General features: G+C 32.0%; 1 non-coding gene across 1 annotated transcript; it reads right to left on the reverse strand.

Annotated features, from left to right (window-relative positions):
* Positions 1-1,941: 1,941 nt before the first annotated feature.
* Trnam-cau lies at positions 1,942-2,014 on the reverse strand. The gene has a single exon. It is a non-coding gene; the product is annotated as a tRNA-Met (tRNA).
* Positions 2,015-6,018: the final 4,004 nt, after the last annotated feature.

Here is a 6,018-nt window from a genome sequence, read left to right on the forward strand (position 1 = left end):
GTTCATAATTCGCTACCGACGGTTTGCTTATTACGCCACAATGACTTAGCATGTAACGTCCAATTTATTCAACATATCATGATAACTCAATGTGCAAAAAACTCTCACAAGATGTCATTCATTTATAGATCAATATAGATCCCGATGTTATTATGAGGACTCAAGAGATGTCGTTATACTTAACAGGTCTTTGTTTGTATACGAAACGTCACTAAACAGTAACTAAAACTTTGTACTTTTTATATTATACTTCTAGCACATTTCACACGTTTTGTAATACTTTCCGCTATCGCTTCCACTAAATATATACTGAATTTATTGTGTGAATTTAGTTTATTGGGAATAACTACTCGGTATATTACACTAGTTCTAATTGGGTTTAGTTCTCTTTCTTTATAATCGATTATTCAAAATCGTCACCTATATTACTCGTAAATACATATAAAAACAATTAATAATTCAGCACATGGCCTTATTTACCTCGTGTGTGACCTAGCTCATACGGAAGAGCCTTGTTGCAGAGGAAACAGCAAAGGGTGCGAAAGGATAATGCGACTAATTATCATTTGACAGATGTTTTGTAGGAATTGCCTTCTATGCTGTGTATTATAATGTATCATACATATTATAGCTATGGCAAGGTCATTTAGAAACTGTTACTTTTTATTTTATCTGAATTTTATGTGAAATATTAGGTACATTTTAGTTTTTATCAAAAATTAAAATATCTAAGTGACGTTTTACAGTCACGTCGACGGCTTTCTGGCCATTGGCGCTGACAGTCGAAACGTATGAACCTCTATGAAGTGTTTTATAATGACGCGTGGGTATCAGCGAGAGCAATGCATAGATATGCATACTTGTTTCGTGCGGTTAGGGTGAGCACTAAAACAAGCCTAAATAACATAATTTTAAAAGTACATTTCATTTATATCACATGGAAAATGGTAAACTGTCATAACTCAAAGTAGAATATTAATATTATACTTGTGTATTACTAATTCGGAATTAAATAAGTCTATTTTGGTTTTAAGGAGCACTTTTTATTTTAGCAGTTATAATGTTTTTTTTTTTATAATATTACTAGCTGCACCCGGCAAACGCTGTTCTGGCTTACTTATCATTTAGGGGTATGAAAAATAGATGTTAGCCGATCCTCATAGATAGCGGATAAGCACAAAAAATTTCATCAAAATCGGTCAAGCCGTTTCGGAGGAGTATCGCAACGAAAACTGTGACACGAGAATTTTATATATTAGAGATTTATATACATACGGTCATAGAACTTTTGAATCAACGCCATCTAGTTCTAAATATTGTAATTATCTAGATAGTACAATGTGTATTTTCTGTATGAATAGTAAGTGTTCTAAGAATAAGTGAGTAAATAAGTTTAAAGGAGAGTAATTTTATATTTTCATTTCATATAATACTTATATAATATGACGTTTTATAAGTCCTACATATAATTTTTTCAGCTGACACATTCTGTTGTTATAAAATGGGTAACACGCGTAGACATATAAAAATAATGTTTTTTAATATTAGAGAATTTGGGTCTCTATTATGAAACATAGAAAAAGAATAAAAATAGTTTCTTCTGTCAAATACTTTATTATGTATTACTATAATTTGAACGAAAATTCATGTAATTTAATGTAAGCTGCTTACCTTTTACTTTTGGTCGTCCGTCGTTTCTTCTAAAAAGATTGTTAATCGTTATACAATTTCTACATCAACATTAGTTTATGCTCGCCGCTTCGCTCGTGTTAAAATTGTAAATCTAAACATGAAATCCAGCAGTAGACATACAAAGAATTCATTAAAATTGGTCCAGCATTTAGGTGGAGTCGTGGTGGTGGTGACAAACACACACATATAAGAAACATTTTTTTATATCGTATCGGGCAAATAAAAAATAAACAGGAAATCAAAAAGATATGCCCCGGGTGAGGATCGAACTCACGACCTTAAGATTATGAGACTTACGCGCTGCCTACTGCGCCACCGAGGCTATTGACATTGCGATCGTAATTTAAAACCGTATTTGACTTCAAGATAAGATGGTGTACACATATGGAAACATGTGTGAATTTTGTTGATAAGATACGAATTACATAAACTCATAGATAATAAATCTTTCTTATATCAATGCATTAACTAGACTATCTATGGATATTTTAAAGTTGTTCAAATGTATTTATCTAAATAGAGCTTTTAATATATAATAAATTAAAAGAATTATAGCTTATTTTTCAATTCTTAATAAAAAAATTAAATGTTCAAACGTTTCTTGATTTTTTTACTACCTTATCACCGCAGAAGCTTAGCATAATAAAAATTAGAATCATCATATTTTATATATAGACTAGCTGTGACCCGCGGTTGAAACCGCGTAAGTCCGTATCCCGTAGGAATATCGGTATAAAAAGTGCCTATGTGTTATTTCAGTTGTCCAGCTATCTACGAAGCAAATTTCATTGCAATCGGTTCAGTAGTTTTTGCGTGAAAGAGTAACAGACGAACGCATACATATGCATCAATCCTCACAAACTTTCGCATTTATAGTATTATTATTCGCCAATAGATGTCAGGAAGAGTCATAATAAATTGGGACTACTCAAACGCCTCCTATTTGTTAAAAAAAGTAAGTTTAAGTCGATAAAACAACAATAAAACACGAAAATGACATTTTATAAAAAAATTCTAGATCGATTTATCGCCCCCGAAACCCCCTATATACTAAATTTCATGAAAATCGTTGGAGCCGATTCCGAGATTCCATTTATGTATATAGATGTATATATACAAGAATTGCTCGTTTAAAGATATAAGATATTGACTAAAATTGACAAAAATCTTATAAAATTAAATAAATTAAAATAAGTATTGCCAATATTTTATTATCGTATCGTTGTAACATTTCCTTGGCGTTCTCGATAATAGGTGATTGGTCAATCTAAAACAGATAATATAATACTATAATATCGTGGACTCCAACTCATAAAGTCCATCATTTTATTCAGTTACTAAGTTTAGGCCAGTGTGATTGTAAGCTTAAAATTTTTGAAATTGTTTCTGAATTTAGGCATGTTACACTAAACTTTTACAAATACTCTTTTATTAATTTCGTTAATGGATCAAATCTATTTAAAATTTCGTAATAGAAGGGCTAAACTTTATCTAATGATATAGATACATTGTATATAACTTAACTAGGTACATACATAGCATACTAAAGCTGGGAAGTGTCGTAAGTACATACTTACCTAAGTAAGGAATCTTACCAATTAAACATAAATTTGAAAACCACAAATTTGACAGGTACCCACATAGTTCAAAATGGTTTCTACACACCTTATTTAGTATTTACTAGTAGGTATAGTATTATGTTATATGTGGTTTTACGTTATTTGATATAATATTGATCATAACAACCTGAAACAACTTGTTACTCAACACTAAAACCTTACATCACAAATGTCAGCAGAAGCCGTATGACGCAACCTACTTATTCGGCGGCCCGAATGTATCCAATTGTAAGCCCACACGATGATGGGTGTAATCCAATTGGCATGTAGCTCATTGCTATTTTTTAAAACGTTAATATCCGCAGTAATTTGAAACTAACCTTAGCAGCTTAATAAAGCCCGTGACTTTAAGTATCTCTGTAAAACTATACTATGTTCTTATTCAGACTAGTATGTCTGTAGTCTGTACCAAATTTCATAAAGATCTTCTCACCAACTCTTGCGTGGGTAGAACAATCACCCATAATGTAGCAGAGTACTAAGATATATTCAGAGTATAATTTTCTATCTATTATTGTATATATTCCTCTAATATATTTGTCTGGACAGTATTATTGCATAAATGTTGACATTGGTCTTTCATCATAATAAATTTCGAGCAATCTATCAGTGTAGTCGATTTCAGCGAAACCGGTTCAGTATTTTTTGCGCGTTTGTTCAAACAATATCATCACAACCAAACAAACATTAGCTACTGAATTTAAAAATAATATCCGTTCTTATTAGCCTGTGCAGTACACCAAAGGTACCAAAACCAATCACGCTATAATTAATTCTAATTATTTATCAAACATACAGTGAGTCGTTCCGTTTTCAGTATTTTGCAACGATGTCCGGCTGCTTAGATCTTATTATTTCCCAACTGTGACCTAGATTTCTATTACATTTTGTTCTGAAAAAAACCTAGCGCCAATAAAGTTCAATGTCGCTGATGACCTGCGATTGCACTTTTATTTGACAATTTTGTGAGAAATAACGTGTTTATATATTTTTTACATGATCTAGGTCAGAAACGAAGAAGAAACCTGATGTATATCGTGATAATATACTTTATTTCAAAGGTCGTACACGGTTTATTTAGTTAGTATATATTTTTTTAAGAACCCGCTTATTTACAGAATTTATAACTACAAAACATTGATATTTTTATGCAAGGATAAGAAAAATGTTTATTTAGCTTGTTTGAACGCACTAATCTCGGGAACTACTGGTCCGACTTGAAAATTATTTCATTGTTAGATAGCCCGTTTATTGAGGAAGGTTATAGGCTATATATGTACTACGGGCGAAGCCGGGGCACACCGCTAGTTAATAATAAGTGATAACTCAACTTAGTGAACACACCATTTTTATTCGTTAGATTTATATATCAAAGTCATTGTTTAAAAAGTATAGGTTATTTAGTACTGTGGTAAAGGTATGTGTCTGAACGCTTTTGAACCAAATTAAAAAATATAATTATGATAAGACCCCTCTACGTTGACCATATATCAAATAAACACATACACTAAATAAGTAAAATGAAGAATATAATTTAACATACAAAATGACATTAGAGCATATATTTTTGTGTACTAAAAGGTGGCCTTTTTGATGAAAAGTAATCTTCTCCAGCGCCCCTCCAATTTATGGAACTTAACAAATGTTTGTGCGCTTTCTGTAAATTATTATCATATTTTTGACGGATAAGGGCACGTTTTAGGATTTGATGTGGTTCCTGAGATTGCGTTATCACAAATATAAATTAAATGGAATAACAAAAATACACTTGTAAGTAAATAATCTTGCTCCGACTATTAATTTCCGTAATACAAGATTTGACCTCTGACCATATTTGCGAAAAGGTTAATGAATTACTGTATTCAAAGCGGTATTGCCTTATACGATATTTTAAGGTTTCCTTCGAAACATTTATAAATACCTTAGTAGCGTTTTAGCTAAAATATGAACAAATATTTGAAATATTTAAAGGCTTATGACTGAATCTGCGCCAGGCGTTCGTTCGGTGCGTTTCAGCGTTTACTTTGTCATAACTTTTATCATTGTATATTTTTCGATTCAGATAAACATATAAAACTCCACAATTAATTATTTATAAGATGTAGATGCATTTCATATCTGATTCTGATTGTTTAATCACTTGTCCTATGTTCTGTCTATTGTGATTTTTTAAACCAACGACCAAAAAACGAAAGAATCACTTCGACTAGATGTAATTTTTGTTTTTGATTCGACAACCCCATGAGTTTTCAACTGATTGACGTGATTCATTTAGTATTTCTTAGGAAATAAGAATTTGGAGTGTTACTTCTCCTCTTCTCTAGGGACATCGGTGACCATTTTGTAGCAAAGGATTATGTCCCAATGGAGATTAAAATAATACGTTGGTTGTTCGCATCCTAGCAGGTCAAGAGGGGTCAGTTACCAAATCATATAATTATATAAAACACTCGTATTAAAGTATCCAGTACATAATCCGATGAAACTGTATTACTACGGTTGCGCAACGTGGGGTGAGTGGTCGCATAATCCCTCCCATTCGGCGAGGCTTCGCATTCTAGCTCAGGATACTGTACACCGGATCCGAGTAACTGAATACTGTGAATGTTTCATTGATCGATTTTCTCGGGCCGTATATTGAATACGATGGTGAAAGCATTACCTCACTTGGTATGTAATACTTCATAAGTATATATTTCATAGATAG

The sequence above is a fragment of the Zerene cesonia genome, chromosome 25 (genome assembly GCF_012273895.1).
Source record: "Zerene cesonia ecotype Mississippi chromosome 25, Zerene_cesonia_1.1, whole genome shotgun sequence".
Lineage (NCBI taxonomy): Eukaryota > Metazoa > Arthropoda > Insecta > Lepidoptera > Pieridae > Zerene > Zerene cesonia.